This window comes from Pelodiscus sinensis, chromosome 22, assembly GCF_052426305.1.
Source record: "Pelodiscus sinensis isolate ZL-2025 chromosome 22, ASM5242630v1, whole genome shotgun sequence".
Taxonomy (NCBI): domain Eukaryota; kingdom Metazoa; phylum Chordata; order Testudines; family Trionychidae; genus Pelodiscus; species Pelodiscus sinensis.
Window position 1 is genome coordinate 11,857,727 of NC_143073.1, and position 13,697 is coordinate 11,871,423.

General features: G+C 53.0%; 1 protein-coding gene across 2 annotated transcripts in view; it reads right to left on the bottom strand.

Annotated features, from left to right (window-relative positions):
• The window catches only part of FCER1G (Fc epsilon receptor Ig), a 30,232-nt gene that overhangs the window by 15,361 nt on the left and 1,174 nt on the right, over nt 1-13,697 (bottom strand). The window lies entirely within an intron of this gene.

Genomic DNA, 13,697 nt, shown 5'->3' on the forward strand with positions numbered 1-13,697 from the left:
GGGGAGAGGGAGGTATCCTTGCAAAGGGGAGCAGCAGAGAGAGCAGCGACAGCCGGTTACATCACATTCAGGAACATGGTGCTGCCTGGAAGTCTCCCCAAACTCCCAGGTAACGCAACAGGGAACAAACGGCCACTGCCAGCCCCAAGGGAGCCACTGGGGACATTGCCACCACCATGAGCACCTGGGTGTCTCCAGCCACTTGGCCACCTAGGGCTGGGATTGCCTACATGGGTCAGCATCGGCAAACCCATGCAGAAGCAGGGCCAGAGCCAGCAAGCAGGGGGGGTGCAGCAAGCAGGGGGGTGCAGAGGGTGCACCTCTGCAAGAGGTGAGGCAGGCCCCCTGCCCTCCCCCCGAGAGCAGGATCAGCCCTGTGAGTGAGTGGGACGAGGCAGCTGCCGAGGCTACACAGCAGGCACAGGCGCAGGGCTGGCCTGCAGCTGGCTCATCCCAAGGAGTGGCCTTTGGGGGTGAGGTGTTCCCATGCAGCCAACAGCCTGGGACCGACTGCCTGTGTGCATGTGCACAGGTACCTGCTGCTGCCTAGCAGATATCTATCTACAGCACTCACATTACCAATAGGAACTATGCGCATCACACCTTGTTCAGTGTGTATTAAGCACATGATTGTAACATAAGAGCAGTTATATCGCTGACATTGGCCTCGGAGTTGTATATTCCCCTCTCCTCCCCCCCTCCGCTCACTTGGGTCACGTATCATTTAACCCCTTGCAGTCACAGAAGCAAGTTTTGGGGTACGTCGGCAGGGCAGCTGTCAAGCCCAGGACGACAAGTTACCATAGCAACAGGCCTGCACCAGAAGGCTGGAAGGAAGAGCCCAGACGTGACTGGTACAGGTTCTCCCCGGTTCAGACGGAGGAGGTGCCCCCAGTACCCTGGAGAGGAGGTGCTAACCACACACATCCGGGGGAGACCCTAATACCAGAGAAACGAGGCTGAAAGCTGATCGGTTGCATCGTGTTTCAGATGAGGCACGCAGGCCTTGTTACCAGCGGTGGATTAACATGAGTCCATGGGGCCCATGCCTAGGGGCCCCAGTCAATATGGGGGCTCCTGGCTCCAGGTGCAGACCCCCAGACTCCAGCCATGGGGCTTTGAGCTCAGGCCCTGGGATCTGGCTGCAGGGCTTCAGGATCTAACTGCGTGATGGCAGGCTCTGGACCTGGGCTAAAGCCCCCCCTCTCCCCCCCATTGGGTGACAGGCTCTGTCCCCTGGCCACAAGGCCTAGCCCTGAGCTCAGCACACTCTCACCCCACTGCTCACACTGACCCCAGCTGTCTCCTCTAGCCCCAGGCTTCGGCCATGTGCTCCAATTCCTGGACAAAGGACGTGGGGTTGGGGCCTGGGATCTGGCCCTGGGGCTTTGGGCTCTCGGGCTCCCACCCCTGGCCATGCAGCAGCAGGTGCCAGCTTCAAGTTCCCCCTCCCAGCTCCCCAAGCTCCAATGCCGCCCCAGTATCCCCACCCCCTATCACCACTGTCCCCCACTGCTCCCCTGGCCCTCTATCCATTTCTCCCATCACCTCTGGCTCCGACTGGCTCCTTACCAGCCTCCCTATCCAGAGCTTCATTTGCCCCAGGCTTGTAGAGGCTAAGAAAATCTGCGGGGGAAAAATGCTATTTGCATGTGTGTTAATGTCACTTGCTCCAGCAGACTTAGTAGCTAGCCGGGAGGTGTGATAAAAAGCGGCATTCACATACAAGTAGCATTTTTCACAGCAGCAGACTCTCCACCCAGCAAGGCAGGCGGGGAGGGCAGAAGGAGGGGAAGGGGAGGAAGCAATCAAAGAAACAGCAACAAAAAGAACGAGAACATCCACCTTATTTGTGTTTCTATTCTGTTTAGGTCCACAAAAGCAGCTTTTCTCAACCAGTGAAACGAGTACCCTTAGGGGTACTCCAGAGAAGTCTGGGGAGTACATCAACAGAAATTTGGAGAAAATTTGGAGAAAACTGGATTTTTGTTTAAGTTTTACAGCGCTTGATTATTTCTGTACTTTTTACAGCCAAAAATTTCATTGGCTACAATGAAGTTGTTTAAACAAATGTGTTGCAATGGTAGAGAAAAATTGGGTGTCTCTGAAATCTGTAGGTACTGGGGATACTTCTTTTTTTTTTTTTTAAGCAGGTACTTTATTATTTTTAAAGGGGTACTTTATTAAAAAAAAGGTTGAGAAACACTGCACTAACGAATAGAGATAACTGTACATTATTTTTATTACGGAGTCTGCAAACCCCCGCACACATAAATTACCATGATTTGGGCATGTACATGTGCATACTTATTTGTTTTTCCTAACATTAAATACATATTTTTGGAAATAAATCCCCCCATATAACTTTCCCTCCGCCTCATCCCCCGCTGTGTAATGGTCCAGTTTAAGAAAACTGAGGGAGATGAGAGAACAACTTGTTGACTAGAGAACAATTGATTCTCCTAACACCAGTGTTGTCCAGATTAGCAGGGAACACCTTTGGGTTATGGCATGGATAATATCTAGCCAGATCCATTTACTATTGGAGAATTGGGTCATTATCATCTTCATCAATAACCATTAGCTCAACACCCATTGGTGTCCATAGCTTCCCTCACTATTTCCTTCCATCTTTCCCTGTCCAGTGCAGAGTGGCTTAGTTTCTTTAGACTAGCTCCACACCAATCTACTATATCATCTCCCCATTCTCTGTGGGGTCTGCCTCTCCTATTCAGACCATCCATTATGCCGAATACCAAGGTCTTAACTTTTCACTCATCATTCATTCTGCAGATATGCCTGAATAGCTGTAACTTCCGTAGTATAACCTTCTGCAGTAGGTTCTCCTTTGGCAGCATCTTCCTATATAATTCCTCATTGGTGATCTTCTGCATCCATCCTATTCTCAGAATCTTTCTATAACAACTCCTCTCGAACGCCAATATTCTTCTCTTCAAATCTTTCATTATCACCCATGTCTCACAGCTGTACAACATGCTGCTAAATACATACGTTTTCAAGATGCTCGGCTTTGTTCCTAAGCTAATCGCTTTATTTTTCCAGATCTTATCTATCGCCTTCAAACTCACTCTTGCTTTTGCTATTCTAGTTGCTATTTCCTTCTTACAATCTAGATCATACGTCATGTTGCTCCCTAAATACATGAACTTCTCTATGTTCTCTAGTTTGATCCCATCTACACTGATCTTCCTTCCTGTTTCCTTATCTCCAAATACCATTGTCTTCGTTTTATCAATATTCATAATCAGTCCATACCACTTCCCTTTGCATCTGCACCAAGCCAGCTGGTTTCATAGCTCAAACTGTAGCGACTCCTATAGTAAGCTTCAGAGGTTCAAAGTCACTCACTTGTGTTTATACTTGCATACACGCACCTGTCTGCACTTATACAGGCAGTCCCCAAGTTACGCGGATCCGACTTATGTCAGATCCGCACTTACGAACGGGGCTTTTCTCGCCCCGGAACTCGCGGGCGGCGGGACCACCCAGACGCACAGTGGTCCCGCCACCGTGTACTCTGGGGCGAGAAAAGCTGCTCCGGGAGTCCCTGGTCTGCTGGGAGGGTCCCCAGCAGACCAGGGATAGCCCAAGCAAAGCCTTGGAGGTGCGGGACCCCGCCGCCTCTGCGGCTTTGCTTGGGGTGTCCCTGGTCTGCTGGGGACCCCTCCCAGCAGACCAGGGACACCCCGAGCAGACCAGGGACACCCGGAGCAAAGCCTTGGAGGCGGCGGGGTCCCGCACCTCCAAGGCTTTGCTCCAGGGCAAAGCCTTGGAGGCGCGGGACCCCGCCGCCTCTGCAGCTTTGCTCCGGGTGTCCCTGGTCTGCTGGGGGGGGCCCAGCTAGTGCGCCCCCCCCCCCAGCAGACCAGGCTTTTGTTGTGGACGCCTGGGGTAGAGCAGCTGGGGTGCTGCCGGGTTGGTCCTGGGGGGACCTACCCGGCAGCGCCCCAGCTGTTCTGTCCCAGGCTCCAGATTCAGCCGCTGTTGAAACTGATCAGTGGCTGATTCCAGGAAGCTCGGGGCAGAGCAACTCTGCCTCGGGCTTCCTGTAGTCAGCCCCTGGTCAGTTTCAGCAGCAGCCGCTGAATCTGGAGCCAGTTCCGAGTTACATACAAATTCAACTTAAGAACAAACCTATAGTCCCTATCTTGTACGTAACCCTGGGACTGCCTGTAGACACCTACCTGTGTGCATGCATATATCTATCTGTACACACACATCTACATGCTTCATACCCACACTGTTGATAAACTGTATGCTATAAGCCAATAATACAGCACTGGAAAAAATGCCCTGTAAAAAAACAAATGCATCCAAATGCATTAATACAAAGATTCTATTCAATGTTCACACACTAATAATAAAACAAATCAGATCTCAGTTCATTTTGGGGGCATTTTGTCCAGTGCTGTATTATTATTGGCTTATAGTAATAAACCTAACTATTGTTGCTTATTTGGTCTCTTGAACAGTTTAGTGCGGGCAAGCAACTGACTATATAGTTTATCAACAGTTTGGGTATGAAGCATGCAGGTGGCTTTGAACCTGGGACCTCTGGAGCGTACTACAGAAGTGGCTACAGCTTAAGCTATAAAACCAGCTCGCTCTCAGTCTAGGCTGTGGAGCTCCCTTGCTCTTATCACTTGCTGTAAGTGATCTAAGTGCCACTGCATGGGACAGTGAACCACACCAGGTGCATGGGTTACACAAACATGCACGTATGTGTGTGCACAGCTGCAAGGAAGTATGTGCCAACAGCTGTGTGTGTTTGTGAGGGTGTGTGTGCATGCAGGTGTGTGCATGTATGGTTGTGTGCGCATGCATGCAAAGACATGTGTATGTGTAGGCATGTGTGTACACAGGTGTGTGTATGTATGTGTGCACAGAGGTACGTGTGCTTGCATGCAGGTAAATTTGGGGAAAAGGGTGTACATGCAGGTGGGAAGACATGCACAGGTGTGTTTGTGTGCATGCCTGCATGCAAGCTAGGTGTATATCTGTAGTCTATGCACAAAACAGTGTGCACTTGTAAATGAAATCATGACTGCATAAACCCCTGTGTGCTGCCCAGACAGCTTTGTGGTTTGCTCGGCCTCTCTCTCTCCCACCCACGGGCACCCGCTCACTTTGGCTCTCATGCTCTTTTTTTGGCTACTCAGGCAGTTCAGGTTTGTCAGTAACACAACACAGAGCCCAGGAAACACAGGAGCTCAACAGCAGGGTGTGTGCGGCCAAGGGAGTCGGCCTGCGCAATGAGCATCACCCCCAGTGCAGGGGCTTGGCAGAAACCACACGCAAGGGAAAGTCGAGATATTTGGCTGCAGCACTCTGCTCATAAAGCAGGAGCAGAGACAGGCTGCAGCTGTGTCCTCCTCATCCCATGCGGGGGGGTGGGGAGGAGTTTCCCTTGTTGCTCCCCTCCCCACACAGCATTGCCTCCTAGAATGCCTCTCTTCCAAAGCTGTAAGCAGAGGGGGTGAGGTCTAGTAGTTGGAACAGGGGGAGGAGCCATCAGGGGATATAGATTCTATTTCTGGCTCTGACTTGCTGTGAGGTGAGTCACATCCCTGCTTTGTGCCTCAATTTCCCCATCTATCAGCGAGGGCTACTCATGCAGCCCTCCTTCACTGAGGATTCAGTTCCTTAGTGTGTTGAAGGTGCCCAGAGTCCTGCAGGCTGGAGGTGCCACAGATGGGCACTGGGTGGGAAGGTTACCCAGCGCCTTCCATTGAGTCATAAAGAACATCTTAGCTAGGAGCTCTCTAATCCCTGCCAGTTGGCCCAGACGGGGTAGGAGGTGGCACTGCCCCCGCCCCCAGCCTGAGGGCTGTGCCAGCAGTGGACGAGGCAGCATGAGCAGGGCACCCTGACTCTCCTCTCCCCATGCACAAGTGCAGGATCCTGGCAAGAAGGGAGCATCTTGCACCCTGAAGGGCTTGGCTGGAGGACTCAGAGAAACATGTCAGCCTAGCACTGCTAGGTGCCATCCCTGGGATGTTTATCAACAGCATGTGTCTGAATTGAGCACATGTGTGTGCAGCTGTGTGTATGTTTGCATGCACATACATAGTGGCGTATAGACCTGTATGTGCACACAGGTGTATATATGCAAGCATTCAGGTATGTATGTGCACACAGGTGCGAGGATGTATGTGCACCCAGTTGTGTGTTTGTGTCTGCGTATGCAGGTGTGTGTGCATGCATGCAAATACATGTGTATGTGCATGCATGTGTATACAAGTATGTGTGCACATAGGTATATGTGAACGTGAATGTAGGAATTTGGGTGCAAGCATGCAGGTACGTTTGTAGAGGAGGTACATGCAGGTACGTGTGCATTCGCAGGTGGGGGGCATGCACAGGGGGTGGGTGTTCAAAGGGTCCTCGTACAGAGGCTAGGGCTGTTACAGTTATAACACTGAGACACAACCCCTTAGCAAATGCCATTGCTGGCTGCCTGAGATGCTTCCCTCCTGCTGCCTGCAAGCTCAGGCCAGGACTGACTGGCAGGGAGGGAGGAGACTGGAGATAGTGGCAGAACTAAGAACCTTGGCATCCTGACTTTGCAGGCCATGATGGACAGGGCAGGACTGAGACCCCCCGTGACGGGATGGGTCACAGAAGACCCCTTGGGGGCTGCTTCCCAGTGTGCTGGCAGAACCACTGACATTCACCACCTTGCTCTCTGGGGCTTCTCACCACCCGGTCCTGCTGGGCCAGATCCCCTGGTCTCCCGCAAGGCACAGAGCTGAGCTCACCACCCTTTGCTCCGCAGGGCAATGCAGACACTGGATCACCTCTGGTGGGAGGAGACTGCAGTTTGGGGCCCAGCTTCCAGGGAAACCCACTCCCCAAATGGGATCAGAACCCCAAACGAATCGTTCTGGCAAGCCCCCTTTAACAATGAAAGGAGGTGGGACACCCTGATTGCTCCCCCAGGTAACAGTTATTTACACGGGGCCTGATAGTAAATACAAGTGATTTTATTAAGTACAAGCTGTGGGATGTAAGGGGTTGCAAGTGAAAACAGGCAAAGCAGATTACAAACTTAAAATAACAAAACACGTAGCTAGTTCGAACACTAAAAGCTCGGTACAAACTTACCCTAAAACTGTTCTCATTTCAGCTAAACCTCCAAGCTAGGGAAGATCTTTTTTTCCCTGGGGTCTCTGGTTCATTCTCTCTGGAGTGACATGCCAGCCAATCACAAAGGGCCTGAAAACATTGCATCTTAAATAGCCTCCCTCTTTAGGCGGGAATTCTGTGTCTGCATTCCACTCTTCCATGGAAAATTCCCTGGTCAGACCCTACCAGTTAGGATGATCATGTGACTTCCTAAGACCAACCACTGCTAGGACTTACAGGAGAAAAGAGGCTGTTTACAGGTGTTACCCAGACATTGAGGGAAACACCCTTGGTGACTTGCATTCGCACATTTAAAACCATATTCCATATTTCTAACTCTACATACAAGGATAATACACACCCCCCAAAATAAGATCTACACATCCAGCAGACCATGGCATTAAAATTGATAGGTTACATCAGATATTTTGTCCAAAGCATCTTTGAGTAATGCATATTTGTGTCCATAAGTCCATTTCATAAAGCATGGGGGGCTGTCTGTCACATACACACACCCCCATTTGGGGTGGATGCTATCAAGCCTTCTCTAAACTCCAAGGGCTACATCTAGACTGGCATGATTTTCCACAAATGCTTTTAACGGAAAAGTTTTCTGTTAAAAGCATTTGCGGAAAAGAGCGTCTAGATTGGCACGGACGCTTTTCCGCAAAGGCACTTTTTGCGGAAAAGCGTCCGTGGCCAATCTAGACGCGCTTTTGCGCAAAAAAGCCCCGATCGCCATTTTCGCGATCGGGGCTTTTTTGTGCAAAACAAATCTGAGCTGTCTACACTGGCCCTTTTACGCAAAAGGACTTTTGCCCGAACGGGAGCAGCATAGTATTTCCGCAAGAAGCACTGATTTCTTACATGAGATCGTCAGTGTTCTTGCGGAAATTCAAGCGGCCAGTGTAGACAGCTGGCAAGTTTTTCCACAAAAGCTTTTGCAGAAAAACTTGCCAGTCTAGACACAGCCCAAGCTGTTTACATTTATTCATCCCTCTTGCCAGGCCTTAGCCTGTGCGTATCCCCCACTCAGTCACTGCAGAGGCTGGTGCCAGACAGAAGGCAGCAGTGGGTGTGCCGTGGGGCTGGAGGAGTGAGGGAACTCACTGTGCTGCTCATGGCTAGGGCCCTGCAGGCCCCAGCAACTTCCTACCATGGGGGCAACCCCGGAACTGGGGGTTGAACCAACCCCACCTTCAAGTGACACGCACTGCGAGTTTCCCCTGGTTTGGGATGTCCAGGCCCCTTGACATCAGACACCAGACACGCTGGCCTCAGGCCTGGTCTGTTCCATCACGCTTTGGAGCTCCATGGGCAGGAATATATCCCCACAGCCCACCCCATCCCCCCAGTTCAGGCTGAGTCTGTCCCTGGGATTCTCTGTCTGTCCTGTTATACTGGCCACGTGGCTAAAGAGCAACTGCACTGTGGATTAGCCCATGGGAGCACCCAGGGCCTTTCCATGGCCGGGAGAGGGTTGGGGGGAGCAGGGCTGGTAGGAGGGGAGCCAGCCGGCAGGCAGAGGGGCTGGCCCAGGCGCATACAGATCCCAGGGTGCTGCCCATCCCGCTCATGGTCCCGGTGGGGCACACGGACAAGTCTGGCCCCGGAGATTCCATCCCGCCCCGGCCCCTCTCCTCTCTACGGTGTAGCTGCGTATGGCCTGGCTGGTAGACACGCTCACTCAGGACACAACTACTTATTGATACTCATGATAACAATAAAACGTACTTAATTAGAAACTACCGGACATGTCTCAATTTGTTTCCTGGACAGAAAGCTCAAATACCGGACTGTCTGGTTCAAAACCGGACACCTGGCAACCCTAGCTTTGGGGTGGAACCAAAAATTGGGATCAGTGTGTGGGAGGGGGTTGCAGGTTGAGGCAGGAGGGAGAGTGCGGGAGGGGTGAGGGCTCCAACTGGGGGTGTGGGCACTGGGGTGGGGCTGGGGAGGAGGCATTTGGGATTCAGGGGTCTCCAGGCTGCAGTCAAGAGATTTGGAGCATGGGAGGGGATTCAGGGCAGGAGGCTGAGTTGGGAGCGTGGGGTCTGACAGGGAGTTAGGGTGTGGGAGTGGGCAGGGTCTGGGATGTACTATGGGGCAGGGTGTGAGTACTTACCTGGGGCAGCCCCCATTTGGTGGGGGGAAACAGGTGGCTCCATGTGGCCCGCTCACTGCCTCATGCTCACCTCCAGGCATGGCCCCTTGCAGCTCCCATTGACCAGGAATCGTGACCAATGGGAGTTGCAAGGGGCGGAGCCTGCAGGCAAGGGCAGCGCCAGAACAGAGCTTCCCAGTGCAGCACTTGTCACAGTGACGCAACTCTTGGGGGGGAGGGGGAGAGAATCAGCAGCGCACAGAGCCATCACTACCCCCCTCCGCCAGGCAGAACTGGCCCAGAACACTGCATGCATGGGGCCACCCCCTTAGCCCAAGCCCCAGGGCTTCAGCCCTGAAAGCCTCTTTCTTAATCCAGCTCTGGCTTCAGACTCCACCTGGGAAGTCCCCTCAGTGTTACTACTTCCTCCGACTCCTTGGGAGATTACAAATCCCATTAACATCCTCTCCTCCGTCTGACCCCCAGGGGCTCGGTCTGTCTCTCTGAGCCCCTTCCTCATAGCATGCCAGGCAAGGAAGGAAGTATCCCCATTTTACTACAGGGAAACTGAGGCACAGTGTGACTAGGTAGTCCGTGACCAAACTGAGAAAGAAGGGACCAGGAAAGGCCCAGCACAGGACTTCAGGGTGGGAGCAAGTTCAAGAACTGTGGTTCCCACTGGGGGTAAGCCCCAAGCTGGGGGCAGAGACAGCGGCTGGGCCATGGGACCAGTGAGAGGGAGAGAAGAGACAGCCGAGCAGGGAAAGATGCTGGGCACCGCCGTGGGGGGAATTTGGCTAGAGGAAAAGTGGCCTGTATTGCTCTTCCAGGACGTTATTATCCCTCTCTCCCGTCCACCCCTCCTCCCCCCTCTCCCCACATATATTCAGGCTCAGAGGTGCCCATTGTAACTAGCAAGAATTAACAATGTCTCCCTCTACCCCGCCCCCATCGCTAGCAACTGGAATGGCCCAAGCCGGGCAGCACAGGGCATGGGTCACGTGTGGGCAGCGAGGCTGAAATCCCGGTGGCAGCTCTGCCAGGGCTGGATTTATCCCAGGGCACCTGTCTCTGCTGGGACTAAATGAATGAGGAAACACTGGGAATGGAGGCACAGAGTCCAAGGCCAGAAGGGACCACCATGACCATCACATCTGGCATCCTGGTTTCCCCAGGCCAGAGACCTGCCCCCGATCATTCCTAGAACAGAGCGGTTGGAGATTCTGGCTGGAGACGCCATCGCTCTCGGTCAGCTGGCTACTCTCCCTGCGAAAACCACACCCTTTACTGCCAGGCTGAGCAGGGCCTCTCGTGCTCATTATTAACTATTTGTGGCCCACGTAGACGTCAAAGCACAGAGACGCTGGGGGGGTGACAAGCTAAATAGCTGGAGCTCCTGGCATCTGTCCTTGCCAGGCAGGTTTCTAATCCTTTCTGCATTCCCCGGACTCTGCTCTGACTCTGCCCCAATTTAGCAACCTCCTGGAGCAGCGGTCGCGCCAGTGCCAGCTACAGAGGAAAAATAACTTCTCAGCTCCTACTCGACATTCCCATTTATGTGTCCGGCCATGGCGTCGCTCTGGGAGCCCGTGTTCAGCTGGTTACCTACCACACTCCCCAAAGCTTCTTCACAGTCCCTGCTTCCCGGGGTAGAAACAGGACCGGCCCACAACATTTTGGCACCTGAGGCGGGGAGCTCAAATGACGCCCCCATGCCCCCTCGCTTGGGCCAAAACGTTGAAAGGTCCCAATTCTGCCTTCTTCCTGCTCTGCTCCTCTCACGGCACTGCAGAGAGAACACATCTGCACCAACAGCAGACACAATTTTCTTTACTCTGGATCCTAGCGGCGCCCCCCATACAGTCTGGCACCTGAGGCGGCCACCTCAGTTCGCCTCATGGTAAGGCCAGCCCTGGATAGAGCCGCCTGTCAGTAAATTCTTGGTTCCTAGCTGTATGCCGACACCTGGAGCCCTATTGAAACGCCTGGTGTTGGCCTGCGCCCGACCGGCCAAACGAGCCAGATTGCACTCTGTCAGCGACCCACCCTCTTCATGGGCCCCTCCCCCAGTTTTGGTGTCCTCTGCAAACTTCCCCAGCGAGGAGTTTAGGTTTTCTTCCCGGGCTCTGAAGGGAAATGTTAAATAAGGTAGGGCCAAGAGCTGCTCCCGGCCGGACCCCGCTAGAAACACACTCACTGGATGACAATTCCGCCTTTACAAGTGTAACCCCCTTTTTCCTCCCCGGGTTACTCAGGAGCAGGTCACACTCACAGGTGTGCCTGGGTGCCTGATGGTTTTAACCCAAAAGAGATCCTGAGCACCCCAGTGGTGGTGGTGTTTAGTTGGGAAAAGCCCTATCCACCCCCTTGCTCGTCATGAACGTAAAATGGCGGTGCCTCCACCTGGCTGGCCTAGTACACACTCACTGGTGTGCCTTGAGAGCCTCCAGGAATATACTCATTCCAGCTATAATCTGGATCTAATTCCAGCACAACAACTACAAATCATATCCATCGAATAGACTACACTAGAATAAACAATCTTTACTTAACTTAAAGAAACAGGGTTTAACAGATTAACATTGAATAGCATTAACAAAGTGCACACAAGAATTGGGATTTATATTTCTAACATCTGTACTGACAATATTGATCCCACCCCAGAGTGCGCACACCCCTGGACTCTCAGTCCCAGACTCTTGCTTGCATGGGCGCGCTTGAAGAACTGCAGCTGTAGTGGAGATTCAGTCCAAGCTAGACAGCAGCTCTGTCCCAGGCAGCACTTTCTCAACCAGGCCTAGTTACTTACTGCCTCATGCTGTGCCTATCAGAAGCAGCCTGCTAGATCAGTTCTACAGGCATCTAGTCCCAGTCTGTAGCTGCACTCCAAGGGTACGTCTAGACTACATGCCTCTGTCGCCAGAGGCATGTAGATGAGGCTACCAGGCATAGGAAAATGAAGTGGCGATTTAAATAATCGCCGCTTCATTTAAATTTACATGGCTGCCGCGCTGAGCCGATCAGCTGTTTGTTGGCTCAGCGCGGTAGTCTGGACGCGCAGGTGTCGACATCAAAGGCATTTGTCGACCACCCAGGTATACCTCATCCCAGGAGGCATACCTGGGTGGTCGACAAATGCCTTTGATGTCGACACCCGCGCGTCCAGACTACCGCGCTGAGCCGACAAACAGCTGGATCAGCTGTTTATCGGCTCAGCGCGGCAGCCATGTAAATTTAAATGAAGCGGCGATTATTTAAATCGCCGCTTCATTTTCCTATGCCTGGTAGTCTAATCTACATGCCTCTGTCACCAGAGGCATGTAGTCTAGACGTACCCCAACAGCCCCTGGACTGAATCAAACTCCTCCACAGCAGCCTGGCTCCCCTTCTATTCCAAACTCCAAGGGCAGCGTTCCAGACTGCTAGGCCTCTGTTCTCATGCACATGGAGAGGGAGAGCACTTCCACACCAGAGTCCTTCCTTCCTGTTCTTCCCACGGGCTCATAGGAATTGTAGTCTGGATTGTAGCACACAGGGTCTTTCCAGAAAAACAGAGGCCCCTCTAGTAAGGGGACTACACAAGGTTCACTGGAAACCTATCAGTTTCATAATCAAGCGACGCACAGTACGGTACCGCACCAAACCGTTCCCAGCAGAGTTAGCATCAGCACATCGCCCTTATCAGCCAAACGGGTAATCTCACCACACACGGATCTCCCCTTCCGTGGACTGGCCCTGCTTTCCCCAGCCCACCCCCAGCGTTGTTCGGATCCAGAGGCAGGGGCGGATCTATTCTCAAGCCTTCCAGCCTCAAAAGCCAGAGGCAGAACACACACATCCAAGGCTACGGGTGCCACCCGTCCGCTGGCCAGTCCCCTGTAGTTCTTCTAGTCTAGCAGGAACACCACTGAGGGCTCTCTGAGCTCCAGGCCCAGTCTTGGGAAGCACTGATCTTGTTATTTACCCCCCTCTCCTCCAGGGCCTGCCCACCCCTCCCCAGAGCTCAGGGGGAGAGAACTGCGCACTTCAGTCCATCGGCCACCAGCAAAGGGGTGCTCCAGGCAAGAGGCTGCAGAGAGGAGTTTTCAGAGGGCGGCCTTGGAATGCTTCCGTATTCCAGCCCCAGCAAGTCTCCAGAAAGGGTGGGAGCGCAGAAGGGGACAGGAAAAGAAGGGGAGGATCCGGCATTTCTAACCTGCCTTCAACCGCAGAGATTCCAAAGCCTTCTCACGCTGGGTCGGAAGATTTCCGCACAAACCCGGACTCTTCTGATCATGCCCGGCGGAGGGGAGAGGGTCGGTCATAAGGGGAGCTATTTGGAACAGGGGGGGCATTTCCATGGGGGAGGGGGTGCTGGGCAGAGGAGTTGAGTGGGGTGGAGGGGGCTTAAGGCGAGCGGCATGGCCCAGAGTTGGGAAAGGATTCCCTCAGCCAAGAGCTCAAGCCA